We start from the raw sequence: 17,554 nt of genomic DNA, 5'->3' as shown, positions 1-17,554 counted from the left end.
CTGTGAGCCAGGGTGAGATCCTGTCTCCAGTGCTGTGTGCCCCAGGACAAGACACTGAGAAGGGAGCTGAGCTGACACTTTTCCACATTGCTTTGTTCAACAGATACCTTGGCATTTTGGAGGTTGTTGGCTGTTACTTCTGTCTAAGATATTTTGATCTCGTTTTCTTAGTGCTGGGGGTGCTCCCATTGCAAAGAGCCTCCAAAGGAAGAGCAGGAAACTTCAGATCCAGCTTGTGGATCCAGTCCTAGGGTAGGTCTGGCTCTGCACAGTGTTAAGGACTAGCTGATGGAAAACATTTAAGAGGCTTTGATAACACAACATATACAAATAGTGAGATCAACCTGCAGCACCACAAGATGCACATGGCGAACCACCAGCTCAGCACAGGCAGCACCAGCCTTGTACCTGCTTCTGCCACTGGGCTGCACTGCCCCTGTCCTGTAGGAACTCACATCACCCCTAAGAACAAGACCTTTATGTCTGCCCAAGCCCAGGGGTCTGTGAGCAGCACTGCTTTGAGACACGGCATTGCTCTTCCTGCAAGACCTGGGGCTGCTTCACGCAGCTGGATCATGCATCCTTGATCATGAAGACCCCTCCAATACAACATATCATCTCCCATAACACCATTCACTACTGAACCTAATAGCACCTACAGAACTTGAAAGAGGTGTAAAGGCAGCAGCAGACCTGACTAGGGAAGAAGGGGATCATCGGTTTGGGACAGGTCCATGGCCCATGTAGCCCAGTATCCTGTCTCTGGCAGCAGACAGCCCCAGCTGCGTCAGAGGAAGGTGTGAGGGACCCGGCGTCAGGCAGATGTCACGCCTCACTTCAGCCTGCCCAGCTTAGGGACAGATGAAAACAAATGAGTTTATAACCTTTTGTCAGCCTGGCCCAAGGATGTAACTTCACAAATATTTAGGTCAAATGGGGCACACCCTGTGTTGTACAGAAAGAGAGAAGAAAACCCAGCGCTTCTGCTCTTGGATGCCATATTCTGCATGCTCAATAAGATAAGAGGCACGTGCTGTGACTGCAGGTCTGCAGACTCAGCCCTGGAGGGAGAGATGGCTCAGGGCACAGGGGCTGTCCCAGCCTAAAGCCATTGTTTTCCACATGATAGTAACAAAAAACCCACTCCAATTAGACATAGAAAAACAAGGATGAAGCTGAGCAAAGTTAGGACTGTTCTCTGTGATTATTTGCTAAATTAAATCTGGTTTCATACGAAAGATTCACCAAACTGAATACTTGGAGAATGGGAGTGTACCCACTTTAGCCAACAGATCCCCAAATGCTTCATAGTAGTCCCTGTTCCTGCGCCTTAGTTTGCTCCTCCACAAACAGGACTGATGTTTGCCTTCCCACCCGCATGCTGTAAGCACACAGAGCAGCTACAGACACGTCTCCTGGCTTCCAAACCTGGGGACAGCAGCTGGTGACATCTACCAGGTGGGAGTTAGAGACAAGACCAACCAACAGCCACAATATGGTTCTTAAAATCACACGACAAATTCTCTCAGGTGTCACAAAAAGCAACAAAAAGACTCTTAATCAGCACAGGATCTTCACCCCCAGTGGAAAAGCCATAGCAAAAACCTCATTTCTATCTTGGAGCTTTCATCCTCATCATGGAAACGGGTCTGCAGTGCAACACAACAGAGGGATGGCATCACTGGTGCATGGCCAGCTCAGAAGTGCCCAGATATCAGGCAGCCTTGCCTTCAGCTCTTCCTCCATCAGCTGTTAATCATTGAGCCGGGCTGAGTTAATTCATGAATTTCTCCCTCCCAGCCCAGCCCCATTGTTCCCAAGCAGGGCATTGTCACGAGGCCACTTCTATATTTACGACAGGATGTCAGCCTACGCTTTCGGTCGCCTTCTTTGAACTGGATACTTTTACCTTCCATGTTGGCAATGATGCAATTGAACAGAAAGGTAGAAAAATAAACAAGTGTTTATTTAAGACGTGCCTGGTTATACTAAAATGCGCAAGTGGCACTTCTGGTATTGGCTCCTCCTCGCTGGTGGCCAGGAGGGCTTTTCATGACAGAAACAAAGGATTATTTCCTAAGAAGACTGAGAGTTTCCGTTAAAGGAAAACAAAAAAGAAAGAAGAAAGGAAAAAAAAAAAAGAAAGGAGGAAGGAATCTGCAGAATAGCCCTTAGGAAGTTACAACTCTGGAGGCCCTTTAGTCCTGCAGCAGCAAAGTGGATTTAAATATAGCACAGTCCACCCAGAGCACAGCCTGAGAAATGCCATATATCCCTGAAAGAAACGGCTCTGCTGCCATAATATGCTGTGGCCCTGAAAGTAAAGGGCTATAAGGGGCTGGGAGGAATGGGGACGTGCAGATGGGAACAGAAAACTGCTGAATGAGAATTTCAGGACACAAATCTTGGTCAAGATTGCAGGTAACAGTTTGGGTTGGGTCACTCCGTTCTCCAGATGGCTTTCACCTTGGTGACCACTTTGGGAGCTGCACAGTGACTTTCAGCTCCAGGGCACACCAACCTGCCTTCCAGACAGTTTCTCCAGAGCAAAATCCAGTAACTATGAATTGCATTCAGGTGTAATGAGAAATCCAGCATAGCTCAGCTCATAGGCAAGAGACTTTTGTTGCACCAACAGCCTTTGGCCGTGGGTTCCTCTGCCATGAGCCCTTGCCTGCCATACAGCACAGGGGAACTGCAGCAGGATGAACCCTAGAATGTAATAATGTAAGCAGGAAGGTCTGTAATGTGAAGACCTTCCCACATCAATTAAGCAAAACAATCTCCTCTTTCAGAATGCAACACAATTCATGCAGAAAGCTCCCTTAAAATAATATACAGTGCTGCTGAACAGGAGCTGTGGGGGGACGTGCTGAGATCCTCAGCTCATTCTCAGGTTTAGCTGATGGTTTCACTCTGACTGCTCCAATTCATGCAGAGGAACTCTCCATTTGCCTTTCAACTGCAGAGAAGGCTGCACATGGCCCTGGCTGCCTCTCGAGCCCTCTGCAGGAATAGAAGTACTGGCACACAGTGTGTCAGCTCACCCTCTGCATCCAGACACTGCCATGACAATCATCGTGCCCCAACTTCTCCCCAGAGAGAATCTGATGCTGCACTTCCCACTTAGAAAGGACTATTTTGGAGACCCTCTTCAAAAGACAAAGCTGGAATTTGCTATAGCAGCGTCACAAGCAGCATCAACACAGCAAAACGGGGTCACTGGCATGGAATAAAAGTTGAAGAGCCAGCAGTTCTACAGGGCTACATTTCATTACAGAGCACCAAGTTGGGAGTAGTGGAAACAATACAAGTCGTGCAGCAGCAATCAGTCACAGTGCCCTCTCCTATTTCAGCAAGTGCTTCGGAGGAATTTATGGCTAATGAGGAACATGACATTATTGATGAACCCCGAACCCTGCCAAGTGCAGATGTGCACATGCATAAACCTTGCCTTATCATTACTGAAAGCGATGTGCTGCAGTCTGTCATGGTTCAACAAACAATTCCACGTCCAAGATTGCAAACGTTGCCACATCACTTTCTCATGATGTGGGCTCCTTATAGGGCGTCAGAGTCAGATGCAGCTACAAACACATGAGCGCAGTCCCTTCGGGTTGGTATATTTCCGAGAAGGGGCAAATGTTGGTTATTCTTATGTGTTAGTTTGTTTACATAACTGAGTCATCCAAAGCCTACAGGAACCAATAGAAAGCCTCCCACTGGTTTCACTGGACTTTTCATCAAGTTATTACTTATTGGAGTACATTAGCCAAATGTGTGCCTTTGGCATAAGACAGCCCCTGAACTACCACCCAGCTGTAGCCTCTGCTTTGAGGACAGATAGCTGGAAAAAGCTCCAATTCATGACTCTTGTCATTTTTGCTTTATATTTTTGCTAATCTATTACCTCAGTTGCTAAAAATAAAAACGTGATCAACAAAATTTCATGCAAATGCACCCCATCAGGTAGTTTGCCCTCCATTTTTCCAAAGCAACAAAAAAAAAAGAGCTATAGGCATGCAGGTGCATTGCCTTTCCAGCCATTTTTTCCTGTTTAGAGTGATGTTCATTTTGTTTTTATTTGCATTTCTTCAAGCCTTTGTTTTCCCCATCCCTCACGCTTGGCTGGTCACCAGCCTGGCTTTTCGAGGTTGCTGCAGCAAACGTTTCCCATTTAGAGGCAGGGAGGGGCTGGAGAAGACATCTGGCTTGGATTCTAGCGATTTTCTTCCTGCAGATGTAAACACGGAAAGGGAATTGGGAAAAGGAAAGGTAGCCTTTCTCAGGCCATATCCTGCAGCAGCCAGGGACCCACCTGGTCCCTAGAGAACATTAGAAAAGCCTCCACATTTTGCTCGCTCGTGATCTGCCTCACATGGCCATGACAGCAGAGAAAAGCCAGAGCAGGGCTTGCTTTCGTTCCACCCAGGCTCTGCCTGGGGCTCTCCATTCTTCCCACTGCTGGAGTTTGCAGGATCAGAGCACATGGGATGCGTGGCACCTCTGTTTGCTGCTCGTGTGCTCAGAGCCCAAGGAGGAGTTGGCAGGGGGGCAGAGACAAGCCGGAATCTTGGGTATGGTGATCCAGAGAGGAAGGATGCTAACCCCATGTAACTAAACCCACCCTAAATCTATCACCAGTATTAAACTGCAACTGCACTTTCTTGCCAGAAATAAAGACAGAACAATTCCTTTACACCATTTCCAGAATGAGGGGCAAACTCAACTTATAGGACTTTCCTTGATGCACAGAGGTCCTCAGCTGCTCTGGAAATATTTCATGGGTGTTTTTAGAGCATCAGTCCAGAGCTCTGTTAGAAGTATTTCTCTTCCCTGGAAGTTTATTCAGCTGCAAATTTGAAAGTTACATAATGAAAGCATATAAAATTAGAGTACTGGTCAAAAATAGCACTCAGAGAAACCTTCATCTAAAACCATTTTGGGGTCTTCTCCGCTTCTTCCCCTGCTGCCATGGGAAAGCAGCCTTTGCTTTAAGCTGGTCTCTGGCTAAACGCCATAGCATTTGCACTGCCAAGGCAAAAGAAAAATCACCTAGGATGGTAACAGTCTGCTTTCACATCCATTTGTGGCAACATCGATGGCTGTGCTTCCCAGGCTGCACCCTTCCCAGGCTGCTTTACTACAGAGCAACACCAAGGCACAAACCCAGGTCCTGCCAGTGAGTCAGCACTGAGCTGGCACATCAAGCTGAAAGTCCCAGCAAGCAAAATGTTCACTGCATATTTTTGGTACCAGTCAGTATGTTACATAAAGTCCCAATGGGGAGACCCATAGCGAGGGTTTGGAAGGATATATTTATTACAGCAGCAATTCCACTGTTTAAACACTCTGACAGCTGCTGTAGACAAACATGCCATAAAAATCAAAGCCAACTCAAAGATAAAATTCAGAGGATGGAGACTGCATAAGTATTGTGGATCTGAGCCGTGTTGCGCTTTGTTTAGTATTCAGATGATATGGAACACTGCAGCATCCCTTCTCCACACTCGAGTCATGTTCAAGTTGCTTTGACTTCACTTTCCAAGCTTGGCTGCATAAAGTTAAAGCTCTGTCTCCCATTATCTGAGCAGTTGGCTGACAGGGTCTAAAACTTGAGTAGTGCATTACACACAGCTTGTAGGAACAACCATGAGAACATCCTCAGCTGCTCCAACTCACACCTTCCTTTGTGCTGCTGCAAGCACGATATATGCCAGAGACACAGTACAATAGCTGAGGACAGCAAAAGCCCAGATCGCTGCAATTAATTTGCCAGGCCTTGTCTATCTGAGCCTTTGAGTAGATATACAATGGTCCTATTCACATCAGGTACATGAGGCAGCAGCCTGTGCTGCAGCAGTCTGCCTTTCACTCCTAGAATCGTATTATAATGTCGAGTGGGAGAGACCCCTGGAGGTCACCCTGCCTGAGATTGTTTCTGATAAGATCATGATGCAGTATTGCAAACCTGAGTTAGGCCCTCCGTGAGGCCAGAAGAGATGCCTTCCTTTATCGACTTGTGCTGATGAGCCACAGGCTCCTCCCTACAAATTGCCCCATAGGTGCCCAAAGAAGAGACAGTAGCAGAACTGAGTCTGTTCAGAGCTTTAACATGAGGCCAAGGATATTTCCAAGTAAGCAACATGCTTGCAGTGAGAAGCAGTAGGAGTCTCCACACACTGTTGTGGTTAAATGGGGCTGACTCATTCAGTTAGGTTACAGCAGACTACTTTCCTCCCATTGTCTGAAGTACTCTTCTTCTGCCATCCCTTTCAAGAACTCCATATCTCAGGCTATCTCTCATCTCTATCTTAGCACTTTCCCCATGAACTGAAGCAGTGTGCATGGCAGACACAGCCTAAGCTCAGTTAAACATACCCTAGAAGTCAAACCTAAACTGAAGATCTGCACCCGCAGCAAGACTGAAGAGCAAATGCACTGGCCCAGGAAGGACTGAGGAGTTCACAGTAATAAGGACTTCACTGCCTACAAGATCCTAATGCAAGTTACAGTTCCTGTTGAAATTTAGGGAAGAATTGCACTAATTAGTTACTTTGGGATCTGTTATTGGTAGTTCCCACTGAAATGAGGCTGTATGGTCTTGCAGGGATTAAAAAAAAAGGATTTGTACAGGGGAGGTTTGCTGAGTAACAGGAGATTCGCTGTTCATAGCCACCAAGATGAACAATACAGCCTTCTGCTTTCATTCCAGCCCTTCTTTCATTAACAGCAAGGAAGTCAAGGGTACCATGCTAGTTATGCCAGTATTCGAGCTAAGTGGCTCCCTAGAGAAAACTCCAAACATGCTGGTTTCAGGTTTTGCCAGGACAACTGAACTACACTTGGTCAGCTGTGGAAATAATGAAGTATTTCCACATTTCCAATCTATCTTTGAGAGAAAATGCCATCTTTATCTGTAATCTTCTGTTACAGCACGTCCCAACAACTGTGAAGAAATGAGTGTTTTGTACAAGGTCTCTCACTCCTGTGAGCTGCCTGGCCGGTTTTCAGTACTTTTCTGATTTGACTGAAAGAAAAATATACAGGGTAGAAAAGGATCCATCAGTAGCACGGGGAGGAAATAACGTGCTGAAGGAGAGAAGGCTTTGAGTGATGTTGTCTTCACCTGAAGCCAGGAAATTCAGGACCCCTCCAAGCACACACATCTCCCACCCATGTTAGTAAACCATACTGTAGTTGCCACCAGCACTGTCCACTTTTCCCATCACCTGGTTCTTTCCACAATGCTTTTCAGCTCTTCCTCACAAGGGTCGCTGATGTCATTTTATTGACCAGCTCTTTATTATCTACTTTTCTGTTTGTATTTATGACATGTTTCACATCTTGTCCCAGCTTTCATCATCCTCTCTTGCAATGTTTCTCTCCTGAAAACGCTTTCCATACTATGTAATTTACTCAAAGGCAGAAGGGATGTTTGTAATTTTCTGTTTGGAACCAAGCTATCCTAGGAACTTCTAGCAGCACATTCTGCATTCCTAGAATGAAGACAACAGAGATCCACAGTCCCATGTTCTGTACATGGCTGAGATGAGGTACAGAACACAGCAGGAGCAGAGATACAGATCATATCTCCATGTTAACCACCTTTTGCCCAACTAACAAGAGCCAGAAGGTTGAACCAGGCTAGTAATCAGGAAGCGTCCTTCAGACAAGCTTACACAGTCCATTCTCCCCCAGGAATGCATGTTTTTTACTCACTGAAGGATCCAGCCATCTGAGAGAAAAGTCTGGCAGACAGCAGACAGTAGATTAGGGGATTCCTAAATACCTCTAAAAGTGCAAGCTAAGATTATAAAGGAATTAGATAACAGAAAGCCATGCACACTGCACAGATGAACTTGTAGCAATAACTGAAGGACAGAAGTTAACCACCTCTGATTAGAAAGCATCACCAACGCAGCCAACCAACATATCAACGACAGGATCATAGTATCATAGAATCAATAAGGTTGCAACAGATCTCTGAGATCACACAGTCCAACCCCAACTCATCCCCACTGACCACGTCCTTCAGTGCCACATCTACACATTTATTCAGCACCTCCTGGGATGATGATCCCACCACCTCCCTAAGAGGTTCATCATCCTGACAATGAGGAAGGCTTTTCCCATTCAGTCTCATTTATTACTGACACTGCAGAAAACATGTCTGCTTTTCTCATTGCTCTGCTACTTTGTCCTACTATCCACTTCAAGGCTGTGCAGCAAGGTGCACCTGGGCTCACAATGCAAAAGCAGCATCCAGAAAGTCAGCTCTAGTCACCATCGGCTCTAATTGCCAGGTGTGATGGGACACAGCCTTTTTCCCTAATCACAAACGGGACCCTTGAAATATCCTGTCGGATGAAAACAATGCCTGCTTTAGCATTTGTCTCCTGATTTTAGGGAAGAGGGCCAGACAAACACAATTAGTCACACGTCCCAGACACAGTGACCAATCTCACTTCCAGCATCTTGCCTGCCCTTACGCTAAGAATGAGGCTGTGATCCCCACCCCAAAGGGGGAATTTCCCTCACTATCAATCAGTCTGCTCCCAGCTCTAAGGAAAGATGCTTTCCTTCCTTCCTTCCACCTTCTAAGCTGGACCTTCGCCTTCCTGGTAGGATCATTTCATTGGGTAAAGCAGAACAGAAATAAACAGGAAAGAACCATGTCAATATGAGCATCAAAGAGAGAAGATTCCAGCAAGGTAGAAACCCAAAACTTAAACATCACTGTGAGAGGCAGAAGCATCTTCAGGGGAAAGTTCAAACAGCTTCTTTTGCTTGATGAGTGCTGGAAACAATATGGCAATCATTAGTTTCCCCCTCTGCAGCTCGGGGTAGTCCATCTAATTTACGCATGATGAACAACAGACACACACATAGGCCCAACAGCAATATTACAGTTTCTCCTCTTGCCAAGAATTATGCCACTAAAAACCACATGTGCAAAACTACATAGGTCTGGAAAGGGTTAATGGGCTGCTGGGGGGTTGTTCCCCTGTATGAGAGGTGAAAGGGGGACAGCAGGTTTGTGATAAATGGGAATCAGCCAAGCCCCCCACCTTCAGCTGAGCATCAGTGCAGAGGTGCAAGATGTTGAGAACCCTGCCTGGTTTTGTGGGGAAGCCCTGGAGCACCACCAGAACACCTACCTTGGGCCTCTGTCTGTTGCCCGATCACTGCAGGAATAACCCCAGGAAAACAGGGTCATTTCTTACCCATATATCTCTGGTGGCAACCAGCAGCACCTTTGCTCACCTCAAACAGAGCACACCTGAAAAACAGCAGCTACACAGACCTGTGAATGCTCAGGACAGTCAGCAGGGATTTCAGGAGAACCCTGACTGCCCAAAACCAGCCCTGTACTCTGCAGCACAGAGAGTGATGCTGAGGGTGACTCCTTTATTGCTGAGTCAAAGCAAGCCATAGAAAAAGTATTTTGTAACATTTTCTAATCTGCTTCTTGAGTGTTTAGTCATCCCCAAAGTCAGTATGAATAAGGATTACTCTTCCCTTCCAATAAATGGACCCCTCATCTAAAATCCTGCCCAGTTAACAGTTTCTTCACTGTATTTTTTCGGTTGTTTTTCTGGTGGAGTTACCACCATCTGTGGCCAAACAACACACTTAAGCCCAGCAACCTTTCAGAAAAGTGACAGGAGATATCTGCTGCTCATTTCATCTGCTTTTTTTGCCCAGTACAGTCCCCGAGGAAAGGAAGAAGGTGCCAAAACTGAAATAAGAAAGATAACATTGGTAAATGTCAGAGCTCCCTGGTGAGTGCAGAGGTCTCAAAGACTTGAGGATGCTGAACAGACGACTCACTGGGAAGGGTTGCCACACGTCCTGTTTTTGGCAGATGGGATGCTAACTTTATCTCCAGTTCTACATTTTTATGGTATTATAGTAGCATCTAGAGGCCTTAGTAGTGAAGGAGATGGTTGAGAGACTGCGTGGGGTAGGAACTGTGGTGCTGGAGCACACGTTGAGGGAATTTGATTTACTGTGAAAAACTGAGGCTCACACTCTGCTAGTATATGTTGGGACAGAGTCTGGTTTATAGGCACATGGCATTCTCCTTGCTGAGAAGTCAGATGCTGTCATAGTTATATGTACAGACCAGTTCTCTATATAAGCACTTGATGCATTTACCCAATTGATTATGGAACCTTCTACACCACCTGAATGTGCGGATCCAGGCTGTCAGAGTCAAATGCGTAATGCACAAATTTTGCCATAACCCCAGGGACAGATTTCAGAATCATACCTGTGTGGGTCAGTCTAAAAGTGAATTGGTTTTGTTTTTGTATTCTGGCATTGAAAATAATGTCACTTTAAGAAATGAATTCCAAACGAATAAACAACATATTCTGCATTTTAGGTATTGAAATCACAGGCTGACTCTCCCCAATGTGCCTCTCTACTTTTTCAGCCAAAGCCACTGGCTGAACTCAGAAGTGCATGAGCAGCCCTAAATCCCACACTAATTTTAATTGCATTCGCTATTCAACAAACAAATAAAGCCACGCAGCTCTAATGTAATGATGCTGGTGATGACATTTTCCACATCCCGCTCCAGATCTCCATGTCATTCGTCCCACCGCAAGCCAGAGCTACACACCCTACAGCAGGATGAAAACTCAGGAGCCAGCTACTGTCCATGAACTAAAGCAGACCTGGAGTGAAATCCTGACCTCAGACAATAGCAGCTTTGCCACCAACACAAGCAGGACCAGTTTGTTAACCCAAAATTCCTAACTCAAGCATTAGGGCTTTGCATTTTTGACAGTTTTAATCCAGAAACCCTGAGCTCACTTCCACCATCTGTGGATGCGATCACATGGTAGACAGGATAAAGCTGGAGCACTCCGAGGGAGTATTTCTGCACCCTTCAGCTTCCAAATGTGAAGCTGTCACTCAGCTGGTCCTGTCCAGCCAACTAATTGTTCTTCTGGGGACAAACTCCCGTGGCTAACGCGTCCCCACGGTCTCCCATTTAACATCTTGCTGAAGGAATACAAATTTGTCCACTCCTCCCTCCCCATCTTATCCAGTTGAAATAATAAATATTTTACCCATGATTTATTGGATCTCAGTTTGTTGAAAAGATCCTCCAAACAAATGAAGTTTTAATGGCAACAAAAGCCAGCCGCAGCGCATTAGAAAATATAAACAGCAGCGGAGACCGTTAAACAAACCCCACTTTGGGTACAGCTGACATAATGCTCAGCAATCTTCACCTCCCGAGGCCAGGGCCCTCGAGAGAGGGTCACAAGCCCCTTGTTGGAAGAGGGAATCTGGAAGTAACATGGGTCTGAGCCCTGTGAACACTGAGAGTTGCAGGAAGGACTTTTGAAATGACCAGCTGAGGCTTTCAGCTATTAGGACCAGAGGCAGAATTTGCTCCTCCATAGGAAGAGCACCCTGTCCTCTTCTCACCACCTTCCCCTTCCTCAAGGGTTTTGCCCACCCAGCCCAGCTCCAGCCCCTACCTCCATCCTGCATTCTCCAGGTGAGTTCTGTTTGCTTGGATTTACTCTCAGTACATCCCCAGTTCCTCTTCTGCCCTCCCATCACACCCACAGCACAGCTGGATGTGCAATCACTCCTCAAGACAATGCTGTTGACAGCACCAGAGGAGGAAGTGAGTCCTGCATCTGCACATTTGTCTGCATCTGCACATCAGAGGCCAGGGCAGGTAGAAAGCAAGTGGAGTTTGGGTGGTTGTGGCCAGGAGCCAGTCAGCTCTACAGTGAGCTCATCTGCAGCCAGAACAAGGACCAAAGGATGCTAAGCAAACACTCTACTTACTGATACTTCATCCTCCTGACTCATAGACACATCTCAGCTAGACAAGAAGTCATTCAGTTCAGGCAAAATCAGACTACATTTTATCCCTTCTGCAGAGACTTAGAGAGAAAGCCAGCTTTCACCTACCTTTCCTTGTCTTTCTTCAGATGCCAATAAGGACACCGGTAAATCATCCTGCACAGAAGTTCTTGTCCACTTGTCACCATGACTCTGGGAGCTGCTCCCGGACCTGTTGTAAAATACGAACAGAGGAAGAACATTGACTCTCTTTTCTGTAGTTAATTGTTTTCCTGAAGTCTTGGGCAGCTTTCCTGGGAAAGATGCAATCCTAGGTGGGAATAACTGTTGTAGATGCAGTGATGAGCCCATGGACATCAGCCGCTGCTCTGTCCCCTCTGCACAGTACATCAGCAGTGCTTAAGGCTTGTTTGAGGTTTTCATTTTGAGCTCTGGAGGTCACAGAAGGTAACAGCCAGACCAAGCACTTATTATAACCCATCTGAGTCAAGAGTGGCCTTTGAACCTGAGCAGCACCCTCTAAACCAGAGAGAAGCCTCCATCTCAGATAATATTCATGGTTCAGCACCAATCAGCAACACAATGTCACCCACTAGGGGACCTTTCTGTACTCAGCAAACTGACACAGGGGTGAATGCCCACAGCACTCCCCAGCAGTCTTACTGCTGAGTGACCCGGGCTGTGCCCCCTTTGTTATGGTACAATGCAATGGAAGCAGCCCAGGAGGCTCTTCAGGCCACAGAAGCTAAACCAAGGCATGGGAGGAACTGCAGACTCAAGCCTGAGCAATAAAGCACACTAATTCCCTTCACAACAAATATATGAAAGCCTAAGCAGAAGGGGCCTAAGAAGAGCTATCCATCAGCACAACTCCCTTTTGCTAAGCTCACTGCAAGGATGTTTTCTGCAGTACAAATCCTAGGGCTCATCTATTCACAGCTTGTTCTTGGCTCTCAAAGACTACCTAAAGCAGTCTTTGACGAGTGCACAGCTGGGATTGCCACCTTCTATTCTAAATGGGGAAAGCAAGGACAAGTAATGTGTTCCAGAAACTGGAAATCAGGATGTTTTGATTTGTGATAAAGTACAAAACATGTGTGAGTGACCAAAGACACCCTGCCTGAGTCTTTCAAGAAATAAATGATTCAAGACATTTTACCATAAGAGCAAGAGTTTACTGTCATTGTTTACCATCTACACAAGAGCTGTGACTACTACTTTATTCAAACATTCTTATTTTGTCTGCTTGATCCATTCTAAGTGACTGCAAACAACTTCCTTTTCAACAGTCAGGAGTGCTGGGAAAGGCTCCTGTCTGCCTGTATGGAATCCAAGCTGCACCTTGACATCCTGCACACTCCTCCAGCCCTGCATGTGCATTGCTTGGAGCTGACACTTCTTCCCTGCCCCTTCTTGGTGAGGCTATGAGATGAAGGAATCCTTCTAGAACATGGCACAGCTCACATGGCCTTCCCTCTTCTGTTCATCACTGCAGACCCCAAGCTAAACCCACAGTGTACCACTATGGTTCAGGCAGATAGCTAGAAAACACTGAGATTCATTTTTTAAAGTTCATAAAGCTCAAAACAATCCACAGCAAAAAGTTTGTTCTGCTCCAACCCGTGGGTTCATCACAAAGAGGCTGACTGGACTGGAAAAAGTGGTAATCCAGATGGCTGTAACTGCATACCACACACTCACAATCAGATTCATTTCATGATTTAGGAAATGTAATCACTTAGTGATTACATTACTTAGCACCACGCTGTGCTGCGCACTGAAAGACACCATAATTAAGCTGCAGCAGACCATAATTGCACCAGGAATGAATGATGTCAGGAACACAAAGTGGCCGACGTGGATTTGCAATCACGCAATTATTTCTAGGAGGCAAACAAACATTTGTTTGTTTTAATCCCAAGCATTTTAATTTCATTTGTAACCGAAAATCAGAACCGGATTCAGGTTAATGAGAATGCTACCAGCAAGGAGATGAGGCAGGGCTCAAATGGGGTAATAAAGGTAATCACTGATAACAGCAGGCAAAAAAACAGTATGAAAGAGACTGTAAATGCATTCACTGAGGAGACTACAGACATAACCAGAAGCATCTCAAGGCTCTGCAGTGAGCAATCCCATGCTGGAGGCTAATCCCAGCCCTGCTGAAATCAAGGTCTTTCCACTGACTTTGTTGTTTGTGACTGCACAACAAGCAAAGCCTTTCCCACTGCAGTCTGCCCGCCACAAAATCTTGTCTGCTCCTTTACGCATTTTCCACTGTTCTTAATAAAGCCATTTACTTATATTATGTTAATATTTTTTAAAGAAGAAAAGAGAAACCCTTCATAAATACACAATCAACCCTGAGGTAATTTTCCTAGAATAATTTTATTTTTTTTTTTAAATAAACTGCTCTGTACAGACTTCAGTCACTTCAAAATGCTCTTTGAAACTGAAGACTGTGGAAAAGTTAAAGAAGTGATTGCTGATAAATAGTTCCATATGATTTATTGAATATAATATCCTTCGCCCTACAACAGAATGCTTTTTCAGATCTCGGGACATGGCTGTTCTTCTCACAGAGACGTGTGCTAAGGCTTAATAAGGTTTTTACATGCTAAAGAACTTCCTTTGGTTCCAAAACAACCGGACCTACGCAACTTCAGCAGCACTCTTAAGTTGAAACACCCTTTAGGATGAAAGTGAATCAAATAGGTGGGGTTGGATAAAAATGACTTCTGTAAAATTGTTGCAGCATCCCTGGTTGCTGTCAGAGCAGGAAGGAGGCCCTTTTCCATCACGCTGTGCCAACACCCAGAGGTTTATCAAGATGCTCTGCTAATTCCACACAACTTGTCCTGGGGTCTGAAGGAGAACAGAAGTTGTCACTGCCTCACAGCAGCGCTGAATATACAGATGCTGACAACGTGACAGAAGAAGGAGGGCTTTTGGTAGTGAGATGATGGAGTATTGTCCCTTGGAGGCAGCTCTGAGAAAGCAGGACGACTCCCCTTTTTCAGATGGGGTCATGTAAGGCATTTTGGTACGCCATACTGGGCCTCAATAACCAGTTTTCTGGAGGAACTCGGTGCAGAAAACAAATGTAGACATCTTTTCAGCTTTCCTGCATAGCTCCATTGTGCCCATTACCTTTCAGAGGACCCAGAAAGCCTCTCTGGTACATTAATGCAAACTTCGGTTTAACACACACTTGCATATTTTGCACTGACTATATAGGATTAGTGCTTTCCGTAAATGTATTGATCCAGCCAGATATGATCCAGCTTTAAACAGACACAGGAGCACTCAGATGGAAAAGCCACACATGTAACCATCCTCTCTTTTCTGCTACAGACCGGCATGACTACGCACAGAAAATGGCCTTCCAGACAACCAGAGCAGGAACCCAAACTGTGTGCCTGGCTATTGCTAGCCAAGCAAGGCATGGAAATCACTTCCACACACCAGAGTCTTGGGGCTCCAAACCAGCTGTACCTGGGACATAAGCAAACCTGCACAGGCCTGATGTTGGCTCTTTGGCAGCACAGAAGCCTCAGCCAGAAGCCACATGGCTTGGTAGAGTGAAACTATGCTCGCCCCAAACCACCTTCTTACACAGCAGGGGATCTGGCCCAGACCCCAGCCCTTTTGGGTAGAAAACAAGCAGGAACAGACAGATCCATATGTACCCAACTGTGAACTCAGATGCCTTCAGCGTGCTTGAAAGAACCTAACGGTATTCCTTTCCAGAACCCACAGTAAGTAAATGACTAGGCTGAGCTCTACAGAGCTATAAACAGGAAACAATTCCTTCACTCTCAAGTGGTTCAATGACAAATATCACCCAGACGTGACAGAATCGCCCCTATTTGCAAGCAGCAAGCATATGCCTGAAGTTCAGGTGAGAACATGAAAGCCCCAGATGCAAAATGTTGACCCTGAGGGAGATGGAGCAGCAGAGCCATACATTGCTGTGGAACCACAGGGCAAATACCAGCTGATAAAGGACTGAAACAACGGGCATTTTCTGTCTGAAAATGAAGTGAGCAGGAGATGGACACAGATGACCAGGTGAGGCAGCAGCCAGCTGAGTATGAACATGTGGGACTCACTTTTGTGTTCTCCTGTTTGTTACGGGAAAGAAAAACTGTGCATGGGTGGGCTTGGAGCCCCCTACCCACCCAATATGGAAACAATAAATCAGGGGCAGCCCTGAAGAGTCACCTGTGATTTTGAAGTGTGAAAAGCCCTCTTTCCCTTCTGGAAAAACCTCCAACATCTCATCTTAACTCAGCACAAGTTTCTTGGGAAGCATCTCACAAGCCACAAGCAACTCAAGTCTGGTCCTGCTTAGATGAAGTGCATTTAGGCTCAGCTCAACGCACGCTTTATTCCTTGACACCAGAGCTTGCCCTCTCCACCAAATCCCCACCACGACTCGGTACGCACAAGGAATGCCGCGTCTTTCAGCACACCGGTTGTGCTCCACTGACTACAAGGAGCTTCCTGAGTGCTGGCAGGCAGCCGTCTCGCACCTCCTCGGCACTTCCCACCCAACTCTGTTTTCCACATTTCTCTTTCCCCCGAGGATTTCCCAGAGAGCATTTCTGAAAGCCTGTATTGCCCAGGACTCGGGGTCATAATCAATCCCATCATAGCTCCAGGCATCGCATCACATGCTTCAGGCATTGGGTTCTGCAACTCTTCAGCTGTTGTTCCATCCTCTGGAAAGGTGTCACCGTGTTGATTTATAAACATAAGGAACCAAACGCCTCTTGCAGACCTGCTGGGTAAACAGGCCAACCTCCTCAGTAGCCTTGTACAGCTCCATATGGCGAGCAGAGCAACACAAAGGCTTTTGTCCATGTTTCCCATCAGTCAAACTCTACAAACGACTAAACCCAAACTGTGGCCAAGGTCACCTTATCAGTGACCCCCAGCCCCTGGCCTTGCTCCAGTAGGCCCTAGAGATCTCAGCAGCCATTCCCAGCCCCACACAGATACATTCTCTGTGCAGCTTCTTGCCCTGGTAAACATTTCGTCCATTTTCTCTGGGAAACAGGAGCTGTGAAGCATGGAATTAGCTACAGTCCCCATCTCCGGGGCATCTCCGGCATCAGCAGAGGGAGGATATTAACCTGAAATGAGACATTTTTCACTTCACTTGAGTCTTTTCTAAACCTACCAGACAATCTGGCCTCAGTACTTAGGGAGAAGGATGGCACCTGACTGCCTCCATCACCAAGGTAAGCATGGCACAGACAAGTCTGGCAACATCCATCCCCTGCACTTGGAGCACCAATAATGACCTCCACTTGTAACAACCTTCCTTTGGCCTGCCTCAGTAACAGCCTGGTACATGTAACTGCTGGCAGATACAACTGTACCCTCTGTTATCTTTAATAGATGTGAAATACGTGCTGCTATGTCTGCAGCTATGATTGTTTGAATGAAATCTTAATTGCGAGAGAAAAAAACACTTTCTAGTTATATTTACATTACAGAGAATTTGTAATGAGAATTCATATCACTTCAGATGTCAGAGCTTTTGTTGTCACTGTTACTTTGTTGATCAGTTCTTAACAAGTACAGCTACTTATAAAAGAAAAATCACATCACATTTTTCTGGTTTTTTTCTTCTCAATACAAATCAACAGGCTAAGCTCTGCCTTAGCCACAAAAGAGTTAATTTCAAGAATAACAGTGGGGACCATGC

The 17,554-nt window shown here is 46.0% G+C and overlaps 1 long non-coding RNA gene across 2 annotated transcripts in view; it reads right to left on the bottom strand.

Moving 5' to 3' along the window:
* The window catches only part of LOC107317707 (uncharacterized), a 226,296-nt gene extending 214,243 nt beyond the window's left edge, over positions 1 to 12,053 (bottom strand). For both annotated transcript variants that reach the window (XR_001556997.3, XR_014932876.1), the window contains exon 1: positions 11,947 to 12,053. This is a non-coding gene — a long non-coding RNA (uncharacterized LOC107317707). The remainder of the gene's footprint in view (positions 1 to 11,946) is intronic.
* Positions 12,054 to 17,554: the final 5,501 nt, after the last annotated feature.

This window comes from Coturnix japonica, chromosome 11 (assembly GCF_054131305.1).
Source record: "Coturnix japonica strain WE chromosome 11, WE-NBRP24, whole genome shotgun sequence".
NCBI classification, from domain to species: domain Eukaryota; kingdom Metazoa; phylum Chordata; class Aves; order Galliformes; family Phasianidae; genus Coturnix; species Coturnix japonica.
This window is presented reverse-complemented; position numbering and strand designations above follow the sequence as displayed.